This window comes from Varroa jacobsoni, unplaced genomic scaffold, assembly GCF_002532875.2.
Source record: "Varroa jacobsoni isolate VJ856 unplaced genomic scaffold, vjacob_1.0 scaffold_1463, whole genome shotgun sequence".
Taxonomy (NCBI): Eukaryota; Metazoa; Arthropoda; class Arachnida; order Mesostigmata; family Varroidae; genus Varroa; species Varroa jacobsoni.
Genome location: NW_019214365.1, coordinates 339,857 through 359,812, shown reverse-complemented (window position 1 = coordinate 359,812; position 19,956 = coordinate 339,857). Strand labels below are relative to the sequence as shown.

At 39.7% G+C, this 19,956-nt stretch overlaps 1 long non-coding RNA gene across 1 annotated transcript in view; it reads left to right on the top strand.

Annotated features, from left to right (window-relative positions):
- Nucleotides 1-6,799: 6,799 nt before the first annotated feature.
- LOC111270327 (uncharacterized) overlaps nt 6,800-19,956 on the top strand; it is a 21,771-nt gene continuing 8,614 nt past the window's right edge. Inside the window, exon 1 of the long non-coding RNA XR_002686251.2 lies at nt 6,800-7,135. This is a non-coding gene — a long non-coding RNA (uncharacterized LOC111270327). The remainder of the gene's footprint in view (nt 7,136-19,956) is intronic.

Below are 19,956 nucleotides of genomic sequence, written 5' to 3'. Positions count from 1 at the left end.
GGACGCGCGTAGATGGGCAAACCAAAAAGATAACACGTCGCATATTGCCCCGTTGTCGAATAGAAAGCAAAACCCTATTGCTGGCCATGACGATACAGAAAAACAAGTAACGAAAACTGTTATATTTCGTGTTTTTGTATGAGCAGAAATTAGTGAATTAGGAAAGCGGCGGTAAGCGTTTTGTATAGCAAGATAAGGTAGGTTGGCAGGCAGCAAATCTATCAAGAACTGTTAATGGACGTTTTTCCAGCTGCACACAAATCACCCTACGCGTTGCCCTCATTCGATGCTCACCTGAGCTATTCTTGCAACGGCTGAACAGAATAAGCGCAATTTCAACAGACTGTTTATTACTAAACAAAGCAACATGTTCTTTTTTGCTCATTGTTAAAAAAAGGATAATTTCTAATCCTTCCCATAGTATAAATGTAAGACTCATTTAAGTTTACTGTTCTCATTTAAAAGCTGATAGTTCACTAGTAGCACAATTTCAAAGTGCTCCAAATCTTCTGCTCTTGGTGCGGCCTTTTTGTCGAAGAGTCGACAGATTTGTGACTAGACATACACAGTCTCCTGTATAACCGTCACATCGGCAAACGTTTCTGCCTGTCTCAGATATTTAGCATCGGTCTATGGCAATAATCTGATGCACCCAGGTCTCAATCTCTGTCCGTAAGTTTGATGATATACCCCACTGGAAAAGTTTCCGCTACGGACATTATGAAATCATTCTGTGTACTTAATGTTGTTAAACAGTTATCAAATACGTAGCAGTACAAGGACAATTATAACGGGTCCACTCTGTCAAGTTGTCATATCTGAGCCGCAGACTAGACTGTATTCACGTTAAACATGTTCATAATAATTATCTTTATCCTTGACAAAAAAAAAGCTGGCACATATTTCTTACTCCCTGTGAACATTTCCATTACATCACAATATACGAGATAAATCTATCCTCTTTTCAATCTATTATTCGTGCTGCCCTCGAGATGCTCGTAACGTTTAAATCACAGTAGGCCCTGTGCGCTAGCCATCGCCAATTAGCGAATAGATCTTTATGTTTCATTGTATTTTTATCGTCTATAAGTGTTCGGAAGCGTAATATTGATAGTGATCGAAGTTCTTGCTGGCCACAAGAAAAGCATGTTTTTATCGTTTTCATGATTCCGGCCGTTAGTTCATTGCCACAGCTACATGTTAATCCAAACAACGTCCGCTTCTAATCGCTTTACAAAAACGCTACTCTACCGTTTGGCACGAGAATAACTTAGCTTTCGAGTCTAACGTAAACTTGACCAGCATAAAACGGAAAGCCTTAGGGCAATGCCCACTTTTGTATGCAAATATGAATCGAACCATAGAGTTTAACTGCTGTGGCTAAAAACACACTGATAAAATGTCAGGAACCTTCGAGAAAAGTCGGTGATTTTAAACCTTCTGGCATAATCAGCGGCAATGCAACGAAAGCAATCGAAATAAGTGTTTTGAAATCAGTTGCAGTAAAATTTTCAATAATACAAACAAACGTTTCAAACGAAACCTACTGATCATTGTCCTGATTTTCGCGTACATTTTCACGTAAAAACAGGAGTTGTCACAGACTTCGTCTTTTATAATACTATGACATTTTTTGTGCCATTTATTGGTATTGCCAAAGGGCAAAAATCATTTATTTTGTTCGTATCTTGCGATAGCAAGAAAAAGCTGATCACTGAGCCTATGAACGTCGAACATTACTCAAGGAATATAGAAATCTTAAATTAGACGGAACAGTTATATATATATATAACAATGCGCTCTTTAGGAAGAGTATATCGAATGGAGGTTGTTCATATACCGCCTTCATTTTTCAACAAATCAAGCTTGTCATTAATAAGAACAATTTTTCCAGTACTAAAACGTGATGACACCAACTGGCTAATAAACAATAGGATGGGAAATGTTTTTTATAGCCGCCCTTAATATGACATTCCAGGCTTGAGGAACTACACCGAACTATTTGAAAGCACAAATCACCGATTCAAGCGAAACATCTGTCTGACTTCAGTGCTACAAGCTTGGGATTAATTATTCTTTTTTTATTGCCAAAGTCTATGCCACCTATGTCACCTACATTTCTACAGAAAAAAACCTTACAGTCTCCTATAAGCATTGGATCACCAATCAGTCATGGTTGGATCAGTATTATTTTTCAAAGTTAGAATGGAACTTTCCTTGCTATTTGAGCGGTGAGTCACCGAATATAGCTGCATCAGATGCAGGTGTCCCATAAGAAACAAGTTTCACAACAGCTGTCTTGTGGTTTTGTAGTGGCCCAATTGCTGTGACTGGAGCAGTCACAGGCAGGCACGGGTGGTCAAGGCAAAGGTCGCGAACATCCACCGCGACTCCCTTCGGAAGTTTGCGGATCTTCACCACAGAGTCCACTGGAAAAGCACCCGTCTGCTGAGCACGTTCTTATCTTCGTTTGCAGCCTAGACAAACGCAAATGCGGGACATAGGCTAACTGACCGGAAGGTGGTTCACCACTGAATCCAATTCTAGGTCGTTCTCATCTGTGGTTGCGCTAGAACAGAGAAAAATAGGCACAGCATATACAAGCTTGGGCGATGTTTGCTTCTGTGCGCCCCATCGGCGAACGGTTTACGATCTCGCAAACTAGTGGAACCCCCGTTAGCTGCTTGTCGTTGCGCAATGCGCTTGAGCTACGGGGAGTCCGAGAAAGCTCCACTTGTTGATGGAAACATCCCATTGACCTCCGGTCAGGCGCAACTCGGTCATCTATTCGCGTGTGGCCTCATCATCGGCAACATAACTCGATATGCAATTCTGCCTGTTTTTTTCTCTATAGCCGTGTGTGACCGAGTTGCGAATTTCTGCAGATGTTTCGCCAGGATTGGCCACCATTTCATGATGGAATGTATGTCGGCCTTTGTTTATCAAGGGAAATGCTTCTCATCTTTGTGTTCATCGATAACTACCGCAATGCTGGTAAGATTATAGACGATTTTGTACGTATTGCTGCACACCGACGGCAATAACAGCAACAACAACAACAATAACAACATTGATAGCCAAAAACCGCACAAGAAACCGGGTATGCATAGTGTTTACGAATACACATACATAACTAGGCACATCCATTCATAGGAGGTAGAAGGTGCGTAGATAAATAAATCAAAATAGATAATAGGACACTATATAACGTACTATTCCATCGACGGATAGTTCACAGTACAAGGCGAAGCCACAGTGCTGGTTATGACAATGCCGAAAGAACGAGATGATGCGGATTGTACTAAGATAACGAAAGTTCTTAGGCAAGCAAGCCAACAGAAACGCGTCGCTAGGAAAAGGATCGTCAATAATACGGGGTTTATAAGCGTCTGTTAGAGCTATAAGCTGCCTGTCTCTGTGGGTTTAATTACAACAGCATAACAAGAACCTTCAGTCACCAGCTACTCTTACTTTTCAAAGTCAACATAAACTATCCAAATCAATTACTGGCGGCTCTATGTGATCATCTATTATTTGTTGTAAGTAAATATCGAAATCACTCGCTACAAGCGGCATCAGTAATGTCTACATGTGAAAATGCGTGTACATTTTTTTGTACAGTTCACGGAAAGCCATATTTCCCAGCAGCTTAAACAATTGCTAATTGATTCGAGAAATTAAAAAGCTAATGGCAGCATTGGCCATCAATAAAATACATACAATTCACCAAATGTTTCGCAGGAGCGAAACGCTTAAAGAGCTTCATCGTCTCGAAAAAATTGGTTATCTCTATCGTTCAAATCTACCCAGTGAAGATGTCCAGTCAAGCAGAACCATCGTAGGAGCGCGTCCTTTTATGTCACATTCTATAGTTAACTACAGTGTTTTTTGTTCGTGACAAAGGAAATGCGTACAGATCCGAGAATGATACGGGTACGCACAGATTCTTTCAGCTGCACGCGTTCAAAAACGAACTTTAAATAAGGTGCATACGCCACAACCGAAGACGTTTTTTTACACTCAAATAGGCAAAGGCGTAGAATTAAAAGAGAGCTGTAGAACCTTTTAGGCGAAGGTGCATTTCGGAGAAGGTCAATTTTGGATACAATTGCGCGGGAATAGGGTAGATCCTTTTTGGTCTTTTTTATTTAATAAAAATAAAATTTTAAGTGACGTATCTTTAGAGATTCTGGATATCTAAGGTTTCAACAGGGGTCGACCATAGATAGCTGTCCTTCCAAGAATCTAGATTATAGAGTACTGGGAACCTTAGACGTGATTAAACAAAGGAAGAGAAGACGGGGCATAGCAGATGACGAAAAGCTCGGATGGAGCTCTACAGACTCCGTTGTCTGTTCCCATTGAAAATGCAACTATATCGAAACCAGCAAACCTGAGTGGAAATTGAGAAACGTAATATCACGCAAGTGCCGCGTACGGGACTGAAACCGTTGTATCGAAAGCAAGCAACGCCAGATCTTTGTGCTTAGTTAGATTCCAATGGCGCAGGTGCACCTCTAGGGCTGGCTAGGAGTGGGGTATACATCACCCAGTGTGTTCGTCTCACAAATATCTATTTAACTTATTAGTGCAATAAACTGAACGAGCTTTCGTCAGATTACCTAATACGGCCTATATCCAAATGGTTAAAATAATTTAGTCGGTTCCAGAGTAAGTGAGCTATTGTAGATTTTGGCCGGAAGAATCATCCTAGGCAAGCCCAATGACCAAAGTAGAACTAGGTTCGGCTTCATCTTAGGTTTGTTTTATATAGCACAATGTATGGCATAACTATTAAATTATCAGTCGGGTTGATCTAAAGAATCTGGCCCAACTGTTACAACTAATACGTTTACCATTCTATCCGGTAACTTTCCAGGTATTGTAGTCGTTGTATAATTCCTTTTTTCTTTCGTTTCAAAACCCAGCGAGATTTTATCCATATGTTAAGATTGCAGCTATTGACTTTGTTAAGACTTTATGCCCCGCATTTCATTATACTAAAAATAACATCGTGGCGGCCGGTACACGAGGAAAGATAAAAGGACAGAATACATTGCATTCAAGTAACGGATGCTTCGACATTTATGTTGATTTATTTGTCTTACCAAAAATCGAGCTCAGCTTTATAGTTAGTCAAATTATCCCGGGGCACATTTGCCCTATTGGTTAATATAGCGCTATATAGTGTTTAAGCAATAAACTGATACAAAATATCGTCAGGTGATTTTTGTACTAGTTTTAATTTGCGTTTGCAATAAAGGGTCTATGCCCTTCGACAAACGTCTACTTATTATCCAGATTGGCGTCAGCTTTGTCCGGAAGCTGAAACCCAGGCCAAAAATTGTCCACAAGTTTGGCACACGGACCTTCAACTTGTTGTATGTCTATCTAAAATGTTATGTACTGTACAAATGAATGTTGAAAACCAAAAAGGGCATTGAACTCTCAGTTTTACGTATAGCATCTTAAAGGACAGTATGAAGTCTATGCGCCGGCGCGTAACCTGAATATTGCTGGCTTACAGACGCTAAATGGATATTGGACTGATGTCTAAATCGATTTACAGGCGATTGTCCATTGATCTATTTGAATGTATTAGTACTGCATATGGCTACGTTCGAACTATCAAGGCTGATAGTTGACGACGCATACGTATTCTAACCGGTTTTACTGGCGATTATTGTTTTAGGAAACTCGTTGCGATTGTATAGATAAGCCGCTAAAACTAGCTATTTCTGGGACGAGTGCATCGCGGATGGTTAAACAAATGGAAGGGATATAGTTGGTGTTAACGCCTTGTAATATTGGCTGTTTGTTTACAGAAGCTTTACGACTATGACCCAACACAAATTAACATTGATTAGCGATGATGCTACGTATGACATAAACATCCGCCATCTCCACTAATACAAAGACCCCCCAAGTATTGACCTATAGAATAGCCAGACAAAGATATTTACTTTTCGCCTACTTTCAGTCTCATTTCCGTTAGAAGTGGACTGAAACACGTCAAGTTACGGAAAGGGGCGATTGAGGATTGACAAAGCGAACTTCGCTAGACAAAAGGAAATTCCCTCAAATAAAAAAACAACAACAGACCTGCCTAGATTTGCCGGAGTTAAGAGCCGTAATAGCAGATGTGGTACGTCTATAGTTGTCAGCAATACGAGAAGCAAAAGTCTTTCTAGAGGACGCTGTGGCGGACTTAAAGCGGAAAATCACTCGCGGACCCTGACACGTGACGATCCCGTCATCGCTGGTACTAACACCGGCACCACCACCATCACCACGATGGACGCTAACGTGGATATCAGCCAGCAAGACGTCATGGTATCACAGATCAACAGCCGTACCACCACCATCAACGTTTGTTGCTGGCTTCGAAGAAAAAAGGGCGAGAGAGTAGGGAAGGCCCCGCGCATGTAGTTACGTGGTATGGAGCCACTGTTAGTACATATGCAGATAATCAAAAAAGTAAGAAGGAGACAGCCAGTCTTCTAGCCCTGATGCACTGGCCAAAATCTTTTAAGTAAGAAAATGGGGACCACCTTTATTTAGCTGCCGCTAGAGTACGAGTGTGCCATCTCATGTTATCTGTCGATTTGGCGAGTCAATGGGACGGCACGCACCCAGACCGCGAAGCGGTGTGTAATAAAGAATACTATGTCGTCTGTGACAGTGTGCTAAACAGATAACGGCGTAAGTAAAGGGATAAAGAAGTGCTCAGCGTGATCACTTTTTTGGTTGGGGTTTTTGTAACGCATAGGGGCACTACCTGGTTTAGGTCTTTTAAAACCTACCTTATGCCGCTTGTGGTGCTCACCCGCACTTGCATAGCAAGATACCTCTGTTCACCTTTTAATCAATCCAAATGTTTACTTACGGCATTATACAAACGATATACATGAGTCCCTTCTATATCAAGTCGCTTGAGATGTACAAGCTAACATTCGCATAAGCAGTAGTGACAAAAAAACGCCAGAATGATTATGTCCTTAGAAGTTTTGTGTGCCAGTCGTCGCTGCAAGGCTTGCGCATCTCTGATCGACGATCTGGATGTACCTGAAGATCTTAAGGCTAAGAAAAATCAGCGTCATTTGCTGCACACTTAATTTTCAGCTGTTGAAAAAAGGTAAATCGTAAAAGAAGAGCAGGTAATAGCCGAATGTTAATACTAAGATATGCTGACATCAACATGGGTTCTAAACATAGGCCAACATCTTCTTTTATTTCGTTACATTTTAATGAAGGACATTTTCATAGGTGTCCAACATTAAAAGATTGAAAGGTACACTATATGTCGTAATCGACAGGCAGGCCGTGTGCGATTGGGTAGAAAAGCGAGCTTGTTTAATCGCTGATTGGCATTAAGTGAACTCTACAAACCAAAGAATTCATGCAAACCAGTGTTACCCCCTACACGGAGTGCTTCGTTTAAAGCAATGCGTTTAACAGTGCAGCACCGAATGCTAAGTTTCGAAACAGAGATGTGCGAAGTGGTGCCGCCTCGGATCGCCAGCCCAGGACTAGCGAAATATTATTAATTACATGGAGAAATGTTGTCGTCGAGCTTTTATAGTAGAAAAAGGTGGGGCTGCACGGGACGGGAACTATATAAGGGACTATATTTCCTTCTGTTAAGGGAATGTTAAATTTAAATTTGAGTGCCCTTAAGCTTCCACAATTTTCGACATGCACATGGGTGGGGGATTTAGGACAATTCGTGTCACTAAGTTTTCTCTTTAACTGGGTTATAAAAGGGCGGCTTTATTGAAGCAGTTACGTATTTCTTCCAACCTTTGTTCAATGGCAGAGAAACAGAATAACCAGTTTGTTTCTCTACTACGGTTTTCCTATTTTGTGATTATATTTTCAAGGGCAAACTGAAATCAAGTTACATTTTAGAAAAACGTTGTATTGAGTTATGTTATATGATCACCTTGAGGGCTGCACAGGCCAGAGTGGAGTTGGGCTATATGGGCTATCGCGTTTCGAGCTTATATGAAAGCGGATGGCGTCGATATTGAAGGAAATATATGGCCTCCGAAAACAACTTATCTATATATATATATATATATATATATATGTCAAATAAAATGGCGACTTTATATGCAGCCATTCGCTGAATTAGTTGCGGTTATACCTATTGTCAATAGCGTGCCACATATGGTTACTTTAGGAAAAAAATTTCGACGGTTTCGTTAGCAAACCGCATTTTTCGGTCTTGTGTCGACATATGTATTAGAAGTTACAGCGAATTTGGCAGAAAATGGCAGTAAACATTTTCTCTTCTAGCTATAATTGCAATCCTTTCTATGAGAAGAAACAAGCTCTATTGGATAACTGACCTCACTAGTGGCACACACACTTCAGCTCCGGCTCATACAACCCCACTCGATGGGGTCATATGAGCTTAACTTACATTTTTTTCGAAATTCAAGCCCATTTAGGCTATCTAATGAAAAAGTCTCTGACAAACATATTGAAATATTTTTTCCTCCCGTTACACCCACTGTTTTCAACGATAGCGTTAAATAAATTTTATCTGACATGGTCCCGCTCTCTTCTATTTCATATTTAAAATGCATGACATTATTCTTTTGAAATGTACTACTCAAGAAGTGTATAGCCCTATAAAAAAAACAAAAAAAGAAAATCAGTTTTTATCACCTAAACAGCCTACCTGTCAATGAAAACTTAATGTGTTTGGTGAACCACTTAGACTTTAAATAGTGATAAGGTACTATACGATATGTGTAGTAAGTGTTTGATTCGTCACCTATTTGATCACATGATGAAACTTTAAACGCTGCATTTGTTCTAAACTATAAGACTGAAAAGAAAGATTCCTTGATTTTTACATAATAGGAAACATTGCACTTCTTATTTTTAAGGTAATAAATTATTATATATATTCTCGGGTCTCTCCAAGTGGCATATACCGTCTCCTTAGAGGGCAGAAGTTTCCAAAACACGTTTTGAGTTGTTGATCCGTGTTGAAGTGCAAAGGCCACGAAGGTAATTATTGCTTTATGAGTGGGAGATGTCTGAAGTGTATAACAGAGTATCCTATTCGAAGTCTCAAACAGCAGCGATGTGTAAATAGCTTTGCATTGTGACAAAACAGAACAACCTTAGTCGGGACTTTCTTCTGAATAGCCTGGTTAATACGAAACCAAATGAACGTACTAATCAACTACCTAACTCATAGGAAACAATACGTAATTAATCAGGCCCTCGTAGTGGCATAGCCTTTTTCGGATGACGGGTCTGGTTGGACGCTGGGCGTTGGTTTCTTTGCTGGAGCTATTCATTTCAATATCCAATTTAAACTAATGTCTCTTGTCATCACCGGCGACAATTCAGTGCAAACTACTCATTATGGCCGTGTAAAGCCTGACGCAGAGCGAAATGATGGGATATCGTATGAACCCATAATCTAGTGTTGGATTCAAAACGCTATGAAATATCAAAGCTCAAAGATTAAGGTAGTTAACATTGGTCGCCTCTCTGCAGCCCACCTTTTCGGCCAAGCGGTTTGTCGACCGTCCTCCTCCGAAGGTGTACAGATCGAGCGAAAAAAGGTACTTTCAAATGGTGTACCACAAATTAAGGACAAGTGAGGGAAAGGTTACGAAGTGAGGAAAAAAACGTTCGATCCAAGCCGTCGAGTAATCACTAACCGTCTCTCAAATTAATCTAGAATAACTATAAACTTTCCTACTATATACCTAATAATGGTGACACTAATTTAGCTCTTGAATTGAGAATGTTAGCTATTAAATTAATCAATTAAAAAGAAATCAGTCGAAGAAACGCGTTAAGTTGTCCAGTCTTTCCTGTTAGTTAACTAATTTCCCTTATTCGACACGACAGCATAGATTGCTTGACGCAGTTAGAAATATCTCTTCTGGGCATAAAGAAAACAACGAGTAATTTGCGTCGCCATATTATCAACGGACAGCTGCAATGACACGATACTGGGCCGCAGACCGAATAGTTAGGGTTGTTTTCTAAATGAAGGAACAGCGGATAGCTTTCATGGTCGCCTGGGCATTTCTTATTTCTAGTTAATATGGAAGCGATAGGCTGATTTGTTTTTCCTTTGAACATACACATATACCACACAAGAATTACCGATATTACTTAAAAATATAAAAAAAAATTTATAGAAAAGATGATTCCCACTCGAATACCCAGGTGTAACGAATAGACAATTGAGTCATCACGTTTGCTAAGAGATTGAACAATCATCATCCTAAAACAAATTTCGTTAATTGATGACATTTTTGACGTAAACGAATAAGCGTTATGAGCCTGTCATAATAATATACGTGGCTGGCTTTCTACGGGATCGTATACGTTGCGTCTAATTGCAGTCAAACAATGTTTTATGTAACGAATTTCCTTGCCAATTTTTAAGGACGCATGATGGCGTACGTTCGCGTACAGGCATGGACGTCTAACAAGACTGTGCCGAACAACGGCGCTGAGCTTAAAACTTGAAATAATAAGGCTTCGTTATTGATGGCCTACTGAAGGTTAATGATGGCCTATACAGCAGTTCATCAGGGGACATGATCGTTTTAAGGTTTAAATAGTCAAGAGATAATACTGTGTTTTTTCTACTAGACGCACATTGTTGCTAATCGCGTACAAAATGCAGCTCTTATGCTGGCGTTGTATGGAAGCTATTCTAGAACTAAAATGTCACTTCATGTCCGATCATTAGGTAACGGTCTATTGCCTGAAAGCCAGCATAAACTTTGCACTCTATTGTCAGTCGTCAAGTAATTGTGCTATCATGGCTGAGTTTCACCCATAAATGGATGGAACTTTTACGTTAGCCTAATGATTAACATTTACTGGGTGTGTTGGTGCACGCTATGATCTTCCTTGCCTTGTTGATGACAGCTAATGTTAGCCGAGGCAAATGACAGAAGTGGTACGACAGCCATTTTATATATTTATGCTAAGGACCACATCACAAAGGGCTTGGCTCTCATGTCTTGCCCTGCTAATGTATGTCATCAAACGTGCAGAGTCTTTGGGGTAGTCTTGTCACGCAACGGGTTCTTCGTTACCGTCACCGTGTGTGCACGAACCGCAAATGCAACCTCCGTAAGCATTCTAATAGACTTTTACCTGCCTCATCTTGGAAATAGAAATCAAACAGATACTTCAACCGCGCTATGGCGAGATAGGTTAGTTTCTGTTCGGTAATGGCGTTTCTTTTTGTGTGCACATATACTTTTCATATATAATATACAGCTTAGACACATGTCTAAAGTATACTATGCATCTCATGCAGTAAATCTCGATGAAAAGGGTTTTGCGATTTATTTTCGTAAATGGCGACTTCGCTGAAGATATGCTATAGAAGCGGTGGATCTGCTCCGTGGCAGACGTAGAAAGGCAACTCTAAATTGAAAAGTTTAGAAGTTAAACTTAGAAACAGAGTTCTATCTATTTTTTTGTAAACAAAACATCAGTCGATTTGCAGTCAGCTGGATGCACATGATAGTTTGAAACTAGTTTTTAATACTTACTAACGGCCTTAGATCCCCTAACTTAAGTCAATTTATTTGTATTTGACAAGTTTTCTCTGTGTAAGTTTGAAACGTAACGCTTAGCATAAACGTTTAAAAATGCTACTGTGCTCTAGCCTTTTTGCGAAGGCTGTCCAGCCTTCGCAAATGTGCATTTCTTAACTAAATTGTGTTGTTCGTGCTGTAAGTTGGTACGTTAACAGCGGTTCGTGCGACGAGAATAGACTGCGCAACTTAAGTTACTCGACTAGTAGTTAATTACGGTTATATTCTGGATGTACGACAACACTCGTCTAACGATGCCAAATTAAACAATAGCAATCTTTTGTCGTTTGTCAAATACGTTTAGTTAAATCGAGTACGTTACATCAACGCGAGCATGATTCTCTGACGGCATCCGGATTTGTAGTATAAGAGCAAACGCCTTAGTCCTTTACGAAACGCAGCGACCCCAACAACTGGGCCCAGCTACGCTTGCATTTGGTAAATTGACCCCCTACCACTAGACATTTCTTCCATTTTACTTTATACAGAAACTAAGTGACAGCTTCTGATGTCAAATTCTAAAAGGCAGATTAATCTGACTTAAAAGCTACTACTACCTGAGTTCTGGAACGTGTTTCGCACCGCACTAATATGTAACTAGCTTCGCCGTATTTGGTCAAGAAAAACGTAGAGTTTAGATACGCCTGGCCAAAACGAGTCCACCTGCGATATAATCACTTAATATATCGATTACAAAAATCATTTTACGTAAGATTTATGTAAAGGTGTATCTTGATATTGTTTCGTTTCGCTACCGCTGAATTTACAAGATAAAGCTTTCCGCGGCAGAAAGTCTACAAGGACATCTTCTGATGTGAAATAGAGCGCTGGCCAAGAACTGCAGAGATTTCAATATCCTGTGTCATCTATTTATAAGAATTGCATGCCACAAATCTAATTACCAACAGAGTGCCCTAAAATACGAGGTATATTGACACTACCGTTAAATTTGAAACTATTTAATAGGAATATATGTGTATATGATTTGAGATGAATGTTGCCTGTTAGCGTAGTCATAGATGCTTATAGGACAAAAATTAGAGTTTGCGAAGAAGAAGTACACTGGATGATTTGTTACAATTTGGTATAATGTTTAACAAATAGCTTAAACCAGATGTAATAAGGACTTACATAGGTACGCTACAGTAAGACAAAGGGAGAACTCGTTTCAACCTTTACAAACCTGATGCCTTGCCTCTTCTTACCGGCCTTTTTTTTGTTTGCCAAAATTACCTGCCTCGGCTGACTGCTATTTATTGAATTAATCATTGTGTAACCTAAGTTCATCATTAAAAATAGAATCAGTGCCTGCCGAGCAACGCATTGCTGTTCCTGTAAATAGGACCGAATCGTGATAGTCGCCATTATCTGATCGTGTCACTTCCATTGGCCGTATCACTGGATACTATCTCGTTATCAACGAAAGGGCTGTTTAAAAAGGACGTCGTAGGCCCAAACAAAACATTCACATTATATCACCCGTGATCAAGGCCTATCAGCTGTATCGGAATCGCGGAAGATGCTCTGTATATTTCAGTAGACGATACAGGTCGAATGCAGCTAAATGATTGCAACTCTTGGAAGCCCCCTCGGCATGCTTCTTAGAATAGTGTTTTTCGTACGTTGCTGGCATAATTTGATAATAAAACAATTTTCCGCAGTAATATTGCCACTATTATGACGATTATCTAGTGGGGCAACGCAGTTAGGTTGGTCCGTTTCGAACGCCTAAGAATCATCGATTATTCGAGGTACTGATTTAAACTGTGAACGTAATTTGGAAATATATGGCCCTGATCAAAAATTGTTACCAGGTACAGTGTCGTTTTTCATTTATTTTCTTTAACCGCACCATCGCAACTAAAATATTATAGTAGAAATCAATTGAACTATTGGGAACGTCTATTTGTATACTTTTATATATATAACATTTTAATTTCTTTTTTTTGTAAATAAGCCTTCGTATTATCATTATCATCATAACCATCATCGCGCCTTTGCAATAAGGAGTTCGACAAAACTTTCGCTTACATTACGAATTGCAAGTGTCCTTTGGCCTAAGAAGCTGTTGGTAATGTAGTTGGTCCCTTCTGATGATTCCCAATGATTATAAAAAAAAAAAAAACGTGTGTTAAAAAAATCTTAGCCCGGGTGCTTTTACTGTTTGTAAGCGTTGTGTTAGTTGTTTACATAAAATGAGAAAACGCATTTTCATCTGAGCAGAAGGTTGTTTTCAGGAAAGCTTGCGCGTATACGCATTTACGGCACGCTAATACATCGAGTGGCAACGCTGTTACGTCGTGAATCTTTTATTCAACGCTTAATCCATCCGCGGCGTTTTACTAGGATCCGCTTTTGCTTTGCTAACCTTCGGAATATATTGGCACACGTTTTTTTCTTATATGTTAGCCAATACGGGCTACTTAAATCGTTGTACATGCCGTAGACACCCGCACAGACTCAAACCGACGTCAATTTAAATTGGTGCGGTATCTTGAGCATAGAATGAACATCAACAGCATGATCTCGTTTCTTTGCATTTGCACATGGTAAGTATGCTGCATGATGGAGCGCAATGACACAGAGCAGGGACGATCTCTCTCTTAGACTTTTCAACGGCAAGTCCGCCCTTTTTCCATCTCGTCACAGTTTTCCTCGTTTGCCAGTAGACCCTATCACCGATTGGCTACAGTTCCAATCTCGGACCTGGGCTATAGAGGCGGACATTCACTAACTCGTTGATACAAAAGACCGGCCAAGTCGAACTACTCAACGTGGAGCATGAAATAGAGGCAAAAATGACTCACCTGAGGCCGGCGGCAACGGGTATGACTTTACGGTTTTGTCAAACACGTTCGGCGATATCAATTAAGGGAGCAAGTTGTTGTCTATTAGGAAGGATTCGCAGTTCGCGCTATGCTCGCTTGTGAAATTTCTAACAACAACAACAACAACAACAACAACAACATCGTTCGGGCCAAAACGCACAACGCACATACTACGTCTCCCACTCTGGGTCGCTAAACATGATGAGCATTATTGCCCAGTTTCATGTCAAAAGCCTCTTGCCGAACCCAAAGAACTCATTCATTAGTATGTAAAGAGGGACGGCATATTATAAATAGCTAGAACAACAGATAGTTAGATGTAAGCAAGCTTATTAAATACTGCTCCTCAAGATAATCAGGTCCGCCTAATTTGAGTTTGTAGATATATTTTTGTATATGTATACTATATTTTTATGAAATAATTTTGCCGGACACAAGGACTACTATTTGAAAAAAAGAAGTGCAACTTCACGCGATACGATTTCATTTAGCACACAAATTTCTACAAAAATCGGAACAGGTAACATCAAACAGTTCCGTCGAGCGAATAATCTGCAGACCCAGAAACTGGGCGCGCTATTTTGTTTATAAGCTGGTTATAGCGATTTATATACTAAACGATTTGTTTTCGAAAGATAATGCAGTTTAAACTGAACTGGTAGCACCCACACTCTCCATTAGACTGTATATATCTGCAAAAAAAAATGACGGCAAGATTAGTTTTAAATTCGGAGGAAATTCAGCTTGCTGTTACCCACGGTAATCGATCTTATCATCATTTAGGTAGGTTTGTAGCCGTAAGTGAGGGCGACGCGTCTGTTGAAAAATGCCTCTGCCAGTAACTTTCTTTAAAACAAACACCACAAGTCCACACGACAATGATAAATACTTTTGCTTTTTGCGGAGATAAATACGATACAGAGATATAAATCGACAAAGCTTATAATCGATAGATTCAAAGTCATAGTTGACAGTTTACAGTAGGAATGTAAACTTAAGAACTCAATTGGAATAGATCTATTTGATTTTGACAGGTACGGTTTTGCTTTTACTTGTGGTGGAAACACAATCGTAGTAGAGTACGCGATGCGTGGACCATCCGTACTGATTAAAAAGACAAGCTTCTATCTTGATCAAGGGTGATTTCAGTTAGATATAATCTACCCGGATGGCTAATTATTATATAACAGAATTCAACTAGACATTGTCCGCTATTCAGACATTGTCGCTTTCTGCATCGCACTTTTTAGCCTGATTGATAATAGGCGTCTTTACCATTTTTCTATGCAATTAGGGCTATGGCGTGCTTTTCAACACTGTTCGGTTCATACTAGAAAATATATAGCTCTATACATTCTGTTCTTCTCCGTTCCCATCTATGAAGAACATGCATTCTCTTTCTTTCAAAGCCCTCTCTATGCGATATTCTTATACAAAAAGTAAATAACAGTCTGCATAGTGTTATAGGTCCAGGCCCTTCTTCCATATATGTATAATCTTCATGCAGAAGATCCAAGTGTATATGTGTACAAAGAAAGCTATTAGGCGCTATATTCCATCTTCATTTACATCGATGCCCAACGCGAGGGCTTTCCCTGCAGGCGAACACTGTAGAGTTATTCCCATTACTGGAGTCCAGTAAATTTCATTCTTGTTTGGCCTATTTTATGCCTGACTTGCTTAAAAGCCATTTATATCTCACTGCCTTACCCATCCACGATTTTCTTCCGTCAAGGACGATTCCAGACGGAATTGTTATGTAAGCTATAAAATGGACTTTGTATACCAGTATGTGCTAATACATTGACGTATGCATATGCACATATACATATCTAATATCTATGTGTGTCTGCCTGTCTACCTTCGCATATTCGCAGCTAGACAGCAGTTGCTAAGAAAGCGAGTAAAGTTCCCGACTCTGTTTACCTCGCCTGTGATTCTCAACTTAACCTCTCACGTAAACTATATATACATATGTCAGCGCTTTCGGGAGGAAAAGAACGTGTAACAATCGTTACCTAGATGATAGTGGTAAGCTTATCTTGCCAGTGATGGCGTGACGCACTTGAACAGGGTGGCAGCGCTGGACATTTCACGTCGCATGGCAGTGGGTAATTGCTATTAACCGCTATTCAGCGTCATTGGTGTAGTAAACGAACGCATTTTTCGGTATGCGCGGCGCGTCGCCCTTAGAATGAAAACAAGGCTATAAATACGGCGACCCAGTCTTGCGCAGCCAGAGACTGTGGACATTTCAAAGCCGAGGCTTTTAGGCAATTTTATAACACCGCCAACAGAAGGCAACCGACCTGGTAGACTATACAATGGTTCGTAATGCTCACTCATTTATATGAGCGTATGGTGAAAATCGCGGAAATACCTGCAAGATATCCCTTCCAAGATAAGTTCCTCTAAAAATTATCCTTAAACTAAAAAATAATAACAACAACAATAATAATATGAACCCGCGATTTTAACATCAAATTTATTATAGTTCTTTTATAGCTGTTATACCTGTTTTTCTGTTCTCCTAGAATCGAATACAAAAAAACTATGTCTTCCATTAAAAGAGTTCTTCTTGAGCTCGGCTTTCGATGCCGGCAAATTTGTACACAGGAGCCATCCGGTGGATAGCACAACCTGCCCAGTCTTCTTTCAAGGCGAGCAATGGTTCAGAAAACGGAAAAGTTGTCGTCCTGAGATCGCTGCCGCCTAAGATGCGGCCGTTTAACGTGATCAATTTACATTGTTTTTTTTGACACGATAACATAGTGGCAAGCGCTGCTACTACCCAAGTAAAAGCGTCATGAGATGGGAATACACTTTCTGCTCGGCCTCCACCTACACTATCGTCTACTCTCGTTGGTCCAAGGTCCGATCAATGCTGGCGCCCTTGCGCGTTAACAATAATAATAATAACAGTAGGTGGGCGCCAGAAAAGATATCCAAGGTCAGGAAGACGTGAATCGATATTGTCGACGCGTAATCATTTACCAGAGAATAGTTAAAATATAGCGGCAGTCGAAGGCTAAGGTCCTCGGTTGGCAGAGAGAGGCTGAAGGAAGGCGCGCGGACAATTCAAAGGAGGAAACGCGTCTAAAAAAAACAATAAAAGAAAGGAAAGGAATTGTCTATGCCACCCCAGGAGTTCATAAAAAGAGTGTTGCCGCCAATTACAATCGCACGCTATTGAGCTGATTATGGAAATTATTTTATTAAGATTATGAGAAATTGTTATATGGCAATTGAGATTGAGAAAATGTCAATAATCATTGTTGTTGGAGAGCAACGGCTCGCTTCGCACCTACAGAATAAAACGGCAAAAAGTTGGTGATGCCCAGTAAGGACTGGGGACTGACGGGAACGGAAACAAATCATTCGACGATTAACCTTATCGAAGGAACTAAGGGGAGGAGGGGGTGAAAATCACAGGCTATTATGGAAAAGGAATACTTAACTGGCTCTAACCGTGATTCGCCGGCTCAAACCAACGTTGAAAAAGATCATGACTTCGTTTGGCAGTGACTAGTGTTATCTATAGTTTTCTTGGTCTCATCAATGTATGAATATGTACGAATACCCAATATTCTACTAAGCGTACGCGATGGAATTATGGCTTCAAATGCTTTTCTTCTATTGGCGTTAATACCTATCCGTTAAGGACACGAAAGCCGTTGGGCTGATAGTTTTGGTCCTATTTTTCTGAACGAATAGGCTCGAAGCAGTCGTTTTACTGTTAATTTTTTAGTGAACTCCATTTAGTTTCAGATCTTAAAATACCTAACGCTCATTTCAAACTATTAATGGTCACAATTACCCCATAGGAAGAAACCTGTTGGATGCGAAGTTATCTCTATCGCTTTCGTATCCTATTAGATGGCTTTACAAGGATAACAAGTAAAATCCATACCAACCCATATCAGTTAATGCAATGATTCTAATCAAATAAGATAGGTTTGATGCTTTTATTGCGTGCGGCGAACTCCTTTAGTGCCGTTATGTGACTATTACAAGAATAACCTGAGTACGCGCGCTTGTGTCTAAGTTGTTAGCCTAATTTACTGTAGCATTATGTAGGTACTAAATATGTTAAAAAAAAAGTTAATTAATTTCCGTTATGAGGAATTTTTTAATAATTACGACACATTCTAATGTACTAGTAATACAAGGATCAAGAATCTAAATAATGTTGCAAAACAAAAAAGAAAAATGCAAAATGTCTATAGCACGAGATATGGTATGGAATTTTGCTAAGTCTCCTTTTCAGAGACTCTGAAGACATGTAGAAAATATAGTACAAACGCGCTGTGATAAAATATAGTTAGCAAATTGCTTAGTTTGTTTCAGCTTTCAGTATATCGTTGTTTACACCTTTAGCAAAGTAACATTAAGAATCTACGAGATCTAACGACCGCTATGTTGTCAATGAACCGTAAGATCTTTACAGACATTTTTGAGGCGTAGCGTAAAAACGCATTTCTTTATTACGTACCTTTGTCATGTTCTGTTTGCAATTGGCAAAAGTCTTGCACCTAGCTAACTTTATTCGCATGCACATTCCTATAAATAGTGGCAACTTTGTCAGTTAGTCCCTACATGTGCCCTAGTATATTGCCTGTGTTTCTGTGCTTCTAGTGCTCGTAGTTTGTTACTGAATGTCGCAGGCCAACCTAAGCAGACCTGACAGAAGTTAATATGTCGAAGAGCTCAACTAAGGTGACCCCGGCCTGATGAACCGATGACGTTAGTGACTGCTTCGTACCAGCTTATACATCTGTTAAATAAAGATCTGGGCTCATTCTGGGCTGGGAATTTTGAGAGAGAAACTGAGCATTAGTGAGTAGTAGTCTCGGCAGAAACCAGTTCATTTAACTGGGCTTAGCCCCACGCTCCGCCAATTGGCATAGGTATTATGCCTTGGTGGTGCTAGTCGTATGTAACCTGTATTACTTAAACCATCTTAAGTATTTAGAGTTGATTTGTCCTACACAACATAAACATATCGACTAAAAACGTTTAGCTTCGAACCTTCGATTGAGTCTTTTGGTCACGCAATAAACACGAACACCTATAAACATATATGAAAAAAATCAACTCTTTTAAACTATGTAAAATATTCAAGTTAATATTGATTTTGCTCTGCATATTAAAGTTGCGTCCATGAACATTTTTTTTACCAATATTTATAATATATATATATATACATATATAGTTGATTGGGTGAACTTCATGATGATGGCAATTATCTTTGCAGGCCGTGAACGTCACTAGAAAGAATTTGGAAGCGCATATAACTTATTGATTTTACCAGGGTTTGTATGGTTTACATAAATATCGCTTTTTTTCTATTTTTTTCTTCACTTTATGTGTCTTGATATATGGTTGCTTTTTAGATGTAGAGATAAGAGAATACCCCCAATTGTATTCACAGGGAAGGAGCTTAGTGAGCATATTGACCTCAGTGAACCCAGATTGGTACTGGTACGCCATCACTCGCTTATAGGGACAAAAAGATAAGCTTCTTTATTTGC